Genomic DNA, 14029 nt, shown 5'->3' with positions numbered 1-14029 from the left:
AGAAAAGCCACCCAACCAGATTACTGGCTAAGCGATTTCATACTTTACATTGTAAGTTTCAAAAATTCTTCACTCCAGAAAGGTTGTTTAGGAATTAATGTCACTTAAAGATCCTCCTATATATGCAAACCATGGGCCCAGTCTTGTACTCCCATAGTTAAAAGTTAAACACATTAAAAGTTAAATGAAATGAAATTAAAAATTAAAAGCAAATTGCAAGTTATTGCAAATGAAAGAAATTAGCAACGAATAATCATTTGCATTTTGTTTCAGTTTGTTCCCTCAATGCCTATGGCCTGTCTCAGACACAAGAATGTTTCTCATATGAGTCAGCTGCTACTCTGAAACCTGAATATTGACCATGTTCCTTTAACCAAACTGAGACTTTATATAGCAATGTGTATTCCCCCACTGAGCATTCCTAGGGGAACTGGGGCAGCGAGCACTCCAATCACACAGAAGAGATTGGTTTCAGAGTAGCATCCGTGTTAGTCTGTATTCGCAAAAAGAAAAGGAGTACTTGTGAGCTCACGAAAGCTTATGCTCAAATAAATTTGTTAGTCGCTAAGGTGTCACAAGTACTCCTTTTCTTTTTACAGAAGAGATTGCACTGTATTTATATAGACAGGCAGGTTTGTGCCTTCTAGGCAACAATTGCTTTCTTTACTTGATGGCCTCAAAGCAATCCCAAGAAGAATTATACTGAGCTGTATTATGTGGTTGCCATTACCATAATATCTGAGCACCTCACAAACTTTAATATATTTACCATCACAGCAGGCCTGAGAGGTAGGGCAGTGCTATTATCCACATTTTGCAGATAAGAAACTGAGACACAGAGAGCCTACAAAAAGAAAGGTTTCAGAGTAACAGCCGTGTTAGTCTGTGTTCGCAAAAAGAAAAAGCTTATGCTCAAATAAATTGGTTAGTCTCTAAGGTGCCACAAGTACTCCTTTTCTTTTTGCGAATACAGACTAACACGGCTGTTACTCTGAAACCTGTCAGAGAGCCTGCAGGCACATCTATACAGCCTGCAGCAGCGAGCAGCCCAGCCCGGGCTGAGAGACTTGGGCTTGCGGGGCTTGTGCTAGCACTTTAAAAATAGCTGCAAAGACAGCTCTTTGAATACACCCAGCTTGGGCTGGAGCTTGGACCCTGGAGCTTAAGGACGCAAACCCAAGTCTCTCGGCCCCTGCTGGGAGGCTCGCTTCCACGGGCTGTGTAGACATACCCTAAGTGACTTGTCCAAGGCCATCCAGGAAGTCTTTGGCAGAGCAGGCAATTGAAGCCGAGTCTCTCAAATCCCCAGCTAGCCCTGGACCATTCTTCCTGTCACAACAATGGATAACAATCCCAGTTCCACACCAGCACTAACATGCCTCTCTCCCTCTCAAACTCCTTTCCCTTGAACTCCATTACTGGGGTGGCGGTGGGTATTTTTTTAATTAAGGAGAAAGAGAGCCCTTTGAGGACATTGGTGAAATGACAGCCATGCTGGAACTCTGCGCTTTAATAAAAGAATTTCAAACAGATGTTAAAGGCATTTGATTTATGAAACTTTTAGAGGTTGAGGGTTTTTTTTAATTAAAATATAGCATAGCAGGAGCAGCAGGAGCTGTCATTTCTACTCCTGCTCTTCCCTGCCAGCATGTTCCGGTTGAAAATGTTTCGTCAGTTACATCTAGGGAGGGAAGGGAGAAGGTCAATGTTCCAGTTTAGTGGATAGTGCTTTTTTATTATTATTTTAATTTTAGTAAAAATATTCAAATTGAGACCTAGAATAAATGAATTTTTAAAAAAGCAAACCAGGACCCATGGCATTTCTCCGGGATCCATCTCCTCTACACATATCAGATATACGACAGGTCATTAAAATCCATCTTTTGTCCTTTCACATTATAATGCACCCAGTATAACTTTGGAATGATCTCTCTCTTGCTTCTTCAATGAAATGCAATTAACAAACAGAAGAAAGCTAAACAGATGAGCAGCTGCAGTAACAAGTCGTCTGGTGAATACAAAACTGAGTGGGATTGTGTGGCTCTTTTGGGCTCTGGTTGCTACATCTATAGGCACTCTTTCCCTCCCCCTTCTCCTCCCCCACTGCAGTGGAGAATTTCCTCTTCCCCACTGAGAAGCAAACTACATTTGTACTATATCTGCATGAGCCCTAGGCAACTTCAGACTAAAATCTGTTGGTTTGGGCTTCATTTTGGAATCAAGTTTACCTCCCTACCACACACTCTTGTGCTATTAACAGTTCCATGACAGGGGAGAATGAATAGCTCAGACAGACAGTAATACCCTAGGCTATGCATTCTTTGGGTAAAATACTGGCCCCACTGAAGTCAATAGCAAAAGTTCAGTAGAAAAAAAGATTTTGCCATTTTAATCTACTTCACTGGTCCAGATCCAACCCAGTTCAGAAGTGACTGGAACTTGTTACCATCTGGTGGCTGTTCTGTCTCCTCTGTTAAATGAGTTCGTGGTCTCCATTTCGTTCCTAGTGTGCGGATGTCTACATCACAGGACACTAGCTGGCAATCTGAGTTGGGAGGCCAAGGAGTGAATGGGCACAGAAAAGAGAGTAGCCTCTTCCCTTTAGAGGTGACCTTTGCAGTTCAGGGTAGAGTACTGAGTGGGAGGTTTTCTGTGCTGCTACTCATGCTGTCCCTGCTCTGTTGACCGAGGACTTCAGTCTCCATGGCACTAAATTCATACAAAACAATTTTTAAAAGGAGATAAAATGACCCCATAATGGTTTTTGCTGGAATTGGGGTGTTAGCCACTGTGACCTGGCCAAACTGAAGTACAGAATATTACATTATATCCCTGCCTAAACTCCCTCCTCTAGTACCCGTTAGATACTGCTAGAGATGGGCCTGAGCTGGAACCCCAGATGCAAACACCAGCAGGGGTGGGAGACATTCAGATCCAAATCCAGACCAAACCACCACATCAAGTCTAGACACAGCTGGACACTGGAAAAATTCCAGTTTGGATGCAAACTCTGTAATTTAGACCCATCTCAACATGCACTGTTCTTCTCTTCCTGTGCTAAAACTTGTGAGGTGTAATGTTGTTGTATACGGATAAACAGCTGCTGGGCTCCACTCCAAAGATGACTGCATTTCTGAGTGAGATATAGTGGATGAAGTGCTTTTTGTATCTACTCCATGGAACATGTCCCCTTTGAACATACCTGCCCAAAAGTTAGGGCCAGATTTTCCAAAGTGCCTAAGGGAATTGGCCGGATTTCCAGAAGCCCTCCGCATTCCCCCAACATGCTGAACCCCTTTGAAAATCTGTTCCCTTCTTCTTGCTGCCTAACTGGGACCTGAGCACTTTCAAAAATCTGGTCCTTCCCCAAGCCCCAGAGCAATATTGTTCTGCCTTCATCCTCCCTCAGATAGACAGCACTGTGGGGCATCCGCCAAGAGAACATCATACAGGAACATGAATAAACAACATACAAATGACTCACCTAAATCCCACATCTCTTCCTTTCACTCTTCATGCTCCCCCAATCTGCCTTTCCTTCTACACCCTTCCTTAGCACAACGGAGGAGAGCGGCGCCAGCCAACTCCTCCTAGCAGCTCCAGTGCCATGCTCTGAGAGGCACGAGTCACAGCCCCACAGAGCAAGGAGGCAGGCAGCAATGCAGAAAGACTAGCCAGGCAGTGTCCACCCAGCAGCAGCAGAAGACAGTTTCCCAAGTGATGGAGGCAGAGGCAGGGGGGCAGGTGCCATGGCCTATTGCTGGAAGGACCTTTTGTAGTTTACTGAATCCCTACTCAAGCAGGAAACAGCAGAACTCTAGAGTGAAAGGTCCCCACATGACCGACGTGGTGGACAGGCCTATGGCCAGCCTCCATAATGATTCCGTGGTCGTAGAAGTCTCTGCCATCATTACCCACTCCACATCCTGTAGCCACTTGGACTTCATGGTCACAAGCAGGCACAGAACTCAGGGCCTTCTGTTCAAAAAAAAAAAAAAAAAAATCACAGACCCCTACCACAAGAGCTAAGAGATAATCTTTAATAACTGTTCCACTATTAAGATCTTCATCCTCTGTGTGCATTCGCTCCAGGCAGAGCAGAAACATGTTTGTATATAGTACTTGAGACAGACAGAAATTTACACACACAAGCCATCATATTGCAACTGCCTCATACCTGTGATGTAACATAAATCATTGAATTATAGAGCCAGGGCCTTTCTTGTTATCAATCTCCTTTGAGCTGCTCTGGTGGCCTAAAGGGGCTGGAAAGCCACCAGCTTCTCCCAGCTGGTGATTCCCACCACATGGGGGAGTTCTCAGCTGATGCAAAGTCCGTGTAGCTGGCTGCTGCGCCACATGTCCTGTAGTCACCAGTGAAGGGGGCATGTCAGGGGTAGAAAACCATGGGAGGGAGCATGACCAGAGCACTACTACCCGCCAGCAATCCACAGGTGGTCCTAGTTAGGTTGCCTACTTTAGAGCAGAACCTACAGTATGCCATAGCCTGGGTCATTGTAGGACTGGATAATACCACTTAGCTCATAGACAACATATTTCATTCGTAGATCTCACAGCACTTTTCAAAAGGAGGTCAATATTATTATCCCCATTTTACAGAAGAGGAAACTAAGGCACATCCAGGGAAGTGACTTACTAACGGTCACCCACCAGCAGAGCTAGAACGAGAACCCTGCTGTCTTGAGTCCCAGACTAGTGCTCCACCCACAAGGCCATACTACCTCCCCAGTTAGCTCATCAACTTCTACCCCAAGCAACGTTTTGAGCCCTAGTCAAGGAGCCATTCCAGGGACTTCTTGAAGTCCAGTAGGGACAGCATTACTGCTATTGATTTTACATGGAAGGTGCTCAGATACTATGGTGATGGGCAGCCGTATAAAATCATAAGATAGACAGCTCGATCTGTGGCTTCGACCCTTCCCCGCTGTGCACCTATCAAATAAAGCACAGAGTCTAGACCATGATCTAGAGATGAAAAAGACCTATTCGCTCATATAGTGCTAGTGCAGGGCTTTTCCATTCTGAACATTTCATGGCATTTTGTCCAACCTTGGAGTAGTTTTAAATGCAAAAAGAAAAAGTTGCAAGTAAACCATGTTTTATAGAAGCCCCTTTGCAAACTTCTAGAGTAAGGAAAACTATTGGAAGATATTATTTTATAACTGTACTTAGTCTTTCTGACCTCTGCTCTTTGATTTGACATATTATGTTGCCATCAGCTGTCATTTCCTTCATTTCTTTACAGACAAAAAAAAAAAAAAAAGAAAAATCACATAAGCCAATACAGAATGTCTGGTTGTTAAGGGAATACAAGCAACTTTAAAGCAATAAATGTGAAATGTGTGTAAACTTCATTTCACTGAAATTTAACTTCCATATTTTCAATAAACATTGTGCATGATTAAGCCGATTATCTGAACCAAGCTCCAGTGGATACATTTATTTAACTCCTGTAGTGTTATCGCATTAGGAAGTTCTCTCTTTCAGATATTCAGTCTGCTATCATTTTACCTTTAAGTCTTTGATGTGTGTTAATGGAAAAGTGAAATCCTGATTCTAATCCCAGGTAAGTATTCTACAAACAATAGCAAAACAGGTGGGATTAGGAAAAAAACAAACATCCTATGACATTGCTCTTGTTAATAAAATAAAATGAAATAAAAAAATAAAATGTAACAACAGAACAAATGAATAGAGTGGGGTTAAGATGCTGCTAAAGCCCTGAGCTTGTAAAAAGCTTCCTTAAAGGCAATTTTAAATGCATTTAGCTCAGACTGCAAATTAATCTCCTTACCACTAGATCAGTCTCTCTCCTGTCAGGTTGTGATCTGAGAAACTTCTGCTGCTCTCCGACATTCTGCCAGTCACACTGGCACTGTAATGAAAGCTCCTCTCCTCTCCTAGTGCCTGTGTGCAGCCACTCACCTTTGGGAAGGAGGGGAGGAGTTCTCAAGCCTCACTACCTAGTAAGAATTAACTCTGAGCATGCTGTATGCTTCCAACCAGGGCTGCTTGATGACGCTGGGTAGAATAGGATACAGTCCTCCAGACAGCAATATCAGGTACTATCCAAGAACACCATGAGCAGTCACTATTATGGGAAAGGACTAATGCCGGACATAAAAGTTAGGACACGGGGAGGGGTCATGAGGGCAAAAATTGAAGCCCATGTTAAAAATATTGGCTCCATTTGTTTAAATCCAGAATAGGTTTTGATTGTACATAGCAGCTTTCGTACTCAACTTGAGGTACTTTACACTGATGAGTTAGAGTTGTCCAGGGACTATAAACCAACACAGCAGCCAGTATGTGCTCAGCCATAGTTCACCTTGTAAATTAAGGACCAGATTCAACCTCGGTGTAAGCTGGCCACAATGGAGGAGGATATGGCTCTGTCCCAGGGAGGACACTGGCTGCTGGTTACTTCTGGCAGTAGGCAGCGCTCCACCCCTACTTCCAACCCACCCACCGTGGTGATGGAAAACTGATACGCTGCCCTGGCAACGAGCGATGAGGAATCACACCCAAAGGTGGAGGAGGAGAAGCCATGTACCCCCATGGCTGGGAGGATCGCAACCACCACTCCCAGAAGTAAACGTAGGGTAGTGGTGGTTGGTCACTGAGGGGGACAGAGGCACCCATCTGTCACCCTGATATAGCATCCCAGGAGGTATGCTTTCTCCAGGGCCCATATCCAAGACTTTACAGAGGGATTGTCAAAGATCATCCAGCCCTCTGACTACTATCCCATGCTGCTCACCCATGTGGGCACTAACGATACTGCGAAGTATGACCCTCAACAGATCAGAAGTGACTACAGAGCTCTGGGAGTAAGGGTGAAGGAGCTGGGAGCACAGGTGGTGTTCTCTTCGATCCTTCCGGTTAAGGGTAGGGGCCCAGGCAGAGACAGATGCATCCTGGAGGTAAATGCCTGGCTGGGAGGATGGTGTCACCAGGAGGGCTTCAGCTTCCTTGACCACGGGATACTGTTCCAGGAAGAAGGACTGCTAAATAGAGATAGGGTCCACCTCTCGAGGAAGGGGAAGAGCATATTTGGATACAGACTGGCTAACCTAGTGAGGAAGGCTTTAAACTAGGTTCAAAGGGGGCAGGTGACCAAAGCCCACAGGTAAGTCAAGAACATGAAGACCTGGGAGAAGGTTCAGAATTTGGGGGGAGCATGGGCTGTTATAGCAGGGATAAAGGAGAGACAAGACAGAACTGGGGGCAGGGGGGAATCAAATTAGTATCTTAGATGTTTGTATACTAATGTGAGAAGTATGAGAAATAAGAAGGAAGTACTCAAAATGCTAGTAAATAAACACAACTATGACATAGTTGGCATCACAGAGACTTGGTGGGATAATATACACGACTGGAATATTGGTATAGCAGGGTACAGCTTGTTCAGGAAGGACACACAGGGAAAAAAGGGAGGAGATGTTTCCTTATATATTAAAAGTGTATACAGTTGGACCAAAATTAGGATGGAAATAGGAGACAGACTTGTTGAAAGTCTCTGGGTAAGGATAAAAGGGGTAAAAAACAAGTATGATGTCATGGTGGGGGTATACTACAGACCACCGAACCAGGAAGAAGAGGTGAATGAGGCTTTTTTTAAACAACTAACAAAATCATCCAAAGCACAGGACTTGGTGGGGATGCGGGAACTTCAACTACTCATTCATGTGTTGGGAAAATAGCAAAGCAGGGCACTGATTATCCAATAAGTTCTTCGAATGTATTGGAGACCATTTTTTATTTCAGAAGGTGGAGACAACTACTAGGGGAGAGGCTGTTCTAGATTTGATTTTGACAAATAGGGAGGAACTGGTTGAGAATTTGAAAGTGGAAGGTAGCTTGGATGAAAGTGATCATGAAATGAGAGTTCATGATTCTAAGGAATGGTAGGAGGGAGAACAGCAAAATAAAGACAATGGATTTCAAGAAGGCAGACTTTAGCAAACTCAGGGAGTTGGTAAGTAAGATCCCATGGAAAGCGAGTCTAAGGGGAAAAACAACTGAAGACAGTTGGCAGTTTTTCAAAGAGACATTATTAAAGGCACAAGAGTAAACTATCCCACTGCATAGGAAAGATAGGAAGTATGGCAAGAGACCACCCTGGCTTAACCAGGAGATCTTCAATGATCTAAAAATCAAAAAAGAGTCCTTCAAAAAGTAGAAACTAGCTCAAATCACAGAAGATGAATATAAACAAATAACACAAGTACGTACGGACAAAATTAGAAAGGCCAAGGCACAAAATGAGATCAAACTAGCTAGAGACATAAAGGGTGACAAGAAAACATTCTACAAATACATAAGAAGCAAGAGGAAGACCAAGGACAGAGTAGGCCTGTTACTCAATTGGTGTGGGGGGGGGGGGGGGACAATAACAGACAATGTGGAAATGACAGAGGTGCTTAATGACTTCTTTGTTTCAGTTTTCACCTAGAAGGTTGGTGGTGATTGGACATCTAACGTAGTGAATGCCAGTGAAAATGAGGTAGGATCAGAAGATGCTAAAATAGGGAAAGAACAAGTTAAAATTTACTTAGACAAGTTAGATGTCTTCAAGTCACCAGGGCCTGATGAAATGCATTCTAGAGTACTCAAGAAGCTGACTGAGGAGAAATCTGAGCCATTAGTGTTATCTTTGAAAAGTCATGAAAGATGGGAAAGATTCCAGAAAATTGGAAAAGGCCAAATATAGAGCCAATCTATAAAAAGGGAAATAAGGACAACCGAAGGAATTACAGACCAGTCAGCTTAACTTCTGTACCCAGAAAAATAAAGGAACAAATAATTAAGCAATCAATCTGCAAACATCTAGAAGATAATAAGGTGAAAGTAAAAGTCAGTGTGGATTTGTCAAGAACAAATTGTGTCAAACCAACCTGATAGCTTTCCTGGACAGGGCAATAAGCCTTGTGAATAGGGGGGAAATCAGTAGACGTGGTATATCTTGACTTTAGTAACGCTTTTGATACTGTCTCACACGACCTTCTCATAAACAAACTAGGGAAATGCAACCTAGATGGAGCTACTGTAAGGTGGATGCAAAACTGGTTGGAAAACCATTCCCAGAGAGTAGTTATCAGTGGTTCACAGTCATGTTGGAAGGACATAATGAGTGGGGCCCCAGAGGGATCAGTTCTGAGTATGGTTCTGTTCAACATCTTCAATCAATGATTTAGATAATGGCATAGAGAGTACACTTATAAAGTGTGTGGATGATACCAATTTGGGAGGGGTTGAAAGTGCTTTGGAGGATAGGATTAAAATTCAAAATGATCTGGACAAACTGCAGAAATGGTCTGAAGTAAATGGGATGAAATTCAATAAGGACAAATGCAAAGTACTCCATTTAGGAAGGAACAATCAGTTGCACACATACAAAATGCGAAATGACTGTCTAGGAAGCAGTACTGCGGAAAGGGATCTGGGGGTCATAGTGGACCACAAGCTAAATATGAGTCAACAGTATAATGCTGTTGCAAAAAAAGCAAACATCGTTCTGGGATGTATTAGCAGGAGTATTGTAAGAGAGACAACAGAAGTAATTCTGCTCTACTCCACGCTGCTAAGGACAAATGGGAGAAAATCCAGAGAAGAGCAACAAAAATGATTAAAGGTCTAGAAAACATGAGCTATGAGGGAAGATTGAAAACACTGGGATTGTTTAGTCTGGAAAAGAGAAGACTGAGGGGGGACATGATAAGAGCTTTCAAATACATAAAAAGTTGTTACAAGGAGGAGGGAGAAAAATTGTTTTTCTTAACCTCTGAGGATAGGACAAGAAGCAATGGGCTTAAATTGCAGCAAGGAAGGTTTAGGTTGGACATTAGGAAAAACTTCCTAATGGTCAGGGTGGTTAAACACTGGAATAAATTGTCTAGGGAGGTTGTGGAATCTCCATCATTGGAGATTTTTAAGAACAGATTAGACAAACACCTGTCAGGGATAGTCTAGATAATATTTAGTCCTACCAGGATTGCAGGGGACTGAACTAGATGACATCTTAAGGTCCCTTCCAGTCCTATGATTGTGTTCACCTCGGCTTGATTTTACACCAGAAATTTGCCCTCCCTTGTCACCACATCTGGGGTTCGCTCTCTCTCTCTCTCTCTCTCTCTCTCTCTCTCTCACACACACACACACACACACACACACACACACACAAACACACTCTTTTCTTTATAGGAAAGGTGGAGGGAAGGACAGCTTGACAGCCCTGGAGAGTGCAGGCCTCAATTTATCCCCAAAACCAGCCCAGCACAGGCAGCTGCAAGATGAACTTTCCCCACACTGCCCTGCTGCCACTGTGCCTCAGCCCTGAGCTTGGAGGATCACTTTCAGGGTGGCTTTCTTTCTTTTTTGCCCTCCTCTGCTGAGACTGCCAATGAGGGTGCCAGGTGTGGAGGGAAACTGGCAGTGCGGGTGCTTAGAGGTAGCCATCCACAGTATGAGTTTATCTGGCGAGTCTGAGGCAAAACATGGCCCTTGCCCTCTACCAAGGGAGCTGATATCAGCAACTCAGCTCAAACGGGCCAGTAAACACTTTCATTGACCTCAGTCAGATTTGAGCTAGTGACCTAATGGTGACAGAATTCTGTGCCATCATTGCTAATCTGGGGTCTGAGTTTCTTCCTGGACAGCCTCTGTGCAGAAAACGCCTCTAATAGCAGGTGCAGGACACTCGCTGTAATGGTACGGCATGCTCGGCACGCTCTCGCTAACCTCCCCTCACAGCTCTGCAGTACTTGATAAGCATGGGGTACAGTGGGGCATGAAAACATCCACTCTGCAAATCAGAACGCAACGGACTCAACCACAGCAATGTCCATTTTAAATCGAGCTTTGCAAACATCATAGCAACTCAGCCAGGGTTTTCTGATCGGAAGAATCGTAATGATGATTCCAAGATGGTGTGAGAAAAAAGCCTCATTCCCTCATTGCCCTGAACCTTTGCTGCATTTTTGCATTTTCCCTTTTTACCTGCCTGCTGTCCTGAAGCACAGAGATATTAAACCAGGCAGAAATTTCATCTGTTTCCTAATAGAACAGTCAAAATTCCCTTCCCTCCCTTTTTCTGTAATTTATACCATATAATACACGTGTGTAATGGAGAGCAGAATCTGGACCCTTTTCATATTATTCAAACTCTGGAAAGCACTTTGGGATACAGTTGTAGGGAGGACACTGTTCAAAGGATCATCGAGTCACACTATGCGGATGTGACCTTCATCTAAGGTTATTTTGACTTTTCCTGCATTCCATTTTCCATTCCCTGACTTGCAGTGCAACGTTAGGCAAGCCAGCCACAGGAATCATGCTTCACTGATTAGCGCTTAACTAAACTCTGGAAATGGAAAAGCTAGGTTAAAAACATGGGGGGAAGCTCAGTTTCTGAGAGCCAAGAAATGTCAGCATACAAAGGTTTTCACCAGAATGGCTGCTGTTTGTTGGACAAAGACCTTTCCACCTTGTAAAGCATAATAGGGTTGATTTCCTTTTCGACCTGTTGCAAATCCCATCTCTTCTTCTCATCCTCTACCCACCCAATGAGCCATAAAACAAAGAGATTCCAATTCATCATCTTCTCTCGCTGCTAGACCTGCCTAGGACTGAACTTCTAAGTGCTATCAGGGCATGTTCTATAAAAGTTGTCAGGGACACACTTCAGCAGGTTGGAGCTACTTAAGAACCCACATCAGAAAAACAACCATTACGAAGGGCCCCTTTGCTGAGGGCTTTACCAATGAAGCCAAAGCCTGAAAGGACCAAAGAAGGTCCTAGGATTCTGTCAGATACTGGAAGAGCCGGACTTTTGCAGAGTGCAGGATGCTGTTTCAAGGGAAACTTTGTGAGTGGCATTTTTGTTGAACTACAAAGAACTCTTCACAGGGCCCCATGTGACCCAGGAGGGAAGCCCGTCCCACACCACTGCCACCACCAGAATGCAACCAGCAGCTAGCTTGCCACACTCATGTGGGTGGTGGAGAGCAATTTCTTGATGCTTGTACAGTCCCACCAGCTGAGGAAGAAGGGCTCATTACAAGAGCTTCGATGGCATCTCAGAGCATCTGGAGACCCCGAAATCTGTGGGAGCACTGGCAGAGCTCTGCAATGAGGTTGAAATCAGTCCCTATTTGCTTTTAACACACTGCAGAATCTTACGCAGTGCTGTAGACTGATTGAAAGCAGCAGCCTTGGTGGTTTTTGGAGAGACAGGAGGGAGTGGGGACAACGCAGGGTCAGTCAGTCAGTCTGTCTAGGTGGGGATTTAACATGGGAAAGAAAATCAGCCTTCTGGAAGCGTACAGCCAAGGTCTCACACTTGCCACAACCCCAGGGGGGTAGATGTTTTGCGCTGTTAAATCTCTGGCCATGAGAAAGCCTTAGTCTCGGGGCTGCTGTAAGTTCAATGGCAGGTGCTGCAAGAGGTCTCAAGCTAAGTCAAAAAAAATCAACATGAAATCATGTAAGATATATAAAGAAAAGAGAAGACGGTGACCACAGCAGAGAGCGAGGGCCTTTTGCCGGGAGCACTAACCATAACTGTGAGATGCAGCGAGTTCAGAGTACACATGGCATTTTAACCCCAACATGGGTATAGGAGGGACGGGGTCGGCCACTAAAGACCTGCAGTGTAAGTATATTCACTAGCTTTTCCCTGCAGCTTTCAAACTAACCAACTAACACTGCTGCTTTTGACATGCCCTGCTTCTGACAATCCCAGGGCCCCTGGGGCTAGAAGAGGGGCTGGCAGATGGAAAAGGCAGAGTTTCAAAGCAGGTAGCTGGATTAGAAACAAGGCTTTGGGTAATTAGCCAGAAAAACTATTGGTCTGGGCTTGAAGAAGCACGAATGCCCATGGTACCACTAGGGTTTTTAACTAGTGGAGGAGAGCAAGGGTGCTGGCTATTTAGGGGAGAGGCAACAGATCTACGCTCCACTGTCCCATAAGCCTCTCTTTTCTCTCCTTTTCTAAATGTAATTACCTCTGTCAGCTCCCCCCACTGCATCTGCTTCCCTCAACCTGCACTTGATATGGGGCATTCACCTGCTCCCTTTGTTCCTGCACCTTGAACAGTATGGTCACCTCGTTTGGTACCTTTGCTTCCAGCCACACCTCCTCCTTATAATATTGTACCCTGCACCTGTTCTCCCACAGGCATCTTGCCACTCTGAGCCAGCTACCACATCAGTGCTGTCAAGAACAGGCACATCTGAATCTTGTCATAAAGACAAGGATGGAGGTTTGGAGTGCCATTCCTCCTTAACTAAAACAAACACCAAAACCCCTTCCAGTCATGCCAGGTTGTAGAGACAGCCCAGCTATTAGCCTGTGGGTCTTCCACTGCTAACTTGCCAAAGTCCCCAGCAAACCACCTTCCCCCAAACAGACTAATGGCATAAATGTCTGACACAGCACCCTAGGTAGCTTTGCAGCTGTTATGCAAATTCAGCCCTGTTCCTCTGTGGTGACTAATGAAGCCTAGATCAAAAGAACATTTAAAGACAGAGGTCTCAACAAAGGAAAAGAGTTAACTTTCAAAGAGACAATGAGAGGGGAGTGCTGGAGCCTTGAACACGGCTGTTGCCGACTTCACTTCAAAAGAGGTTTGTTTTCCGTGAGCATAGAAAAAGCCTGAGATGTTTGTTTAACCAGGATAAAAATGTCCTTTCAGCAGTTTCTGAACATAAAATGGAATTCAAAGGGACTGGCTTATTGAAACATGATGATGCTTGGTCTGAACATTTGCATTTTTCCCCTAAGAAAAGGGAAAAGAATCCTTTTTCTTTACATGTTATGTCTAGTGTTTGGGTGAATTGAGCACTAGTGAAGGGTACCAGAATGACAGCTGAAATTCTGGTTATCTACAGAACTCACATAGCACTAGATCGCTTCCCCTACCAACGTGGCTCTTCTGGTCAGGAGGGCCGAAATCGAGGGGAGAGGAGAGCAGAGCAGCTCAGCCTCCATGCCCCACTTGTTGTTAGA

General features: G+C 44.4%; 1 protein-coding gene across 1 annotated transcript in view; it reads right to left on the bottom strand.

The window, feature by feature from the left end:
* Positions 1 to 14029, bottom strand: part of LHFPL1 (LHFPL tetraspan subfamily member 1) — an 84024-nt gene that overhangs the window by 36061 nt on the left and 33934 nt on the right. The gene's annotated exons all lie outside the window — the stretch shown is intronic.

The sequence above is a fragment of the Chelonia mydas genome, chromosome 9 (assembly GCF_015237465.2).
Source record: "Chelonia mydas isolate rCheMyd1 chromosome 9, rCheMyd1.pri.v2, whole genome shotgun sequence".
NCBI classification, from domain to species: Eukaryota; Metazoa; Chordata; order Testudines; family Cheloniidae; genus Chelonia; species Chelonia mydas.
This window is presented reverse-complemented; position numbering and strand designations above follow the sequence as displayed.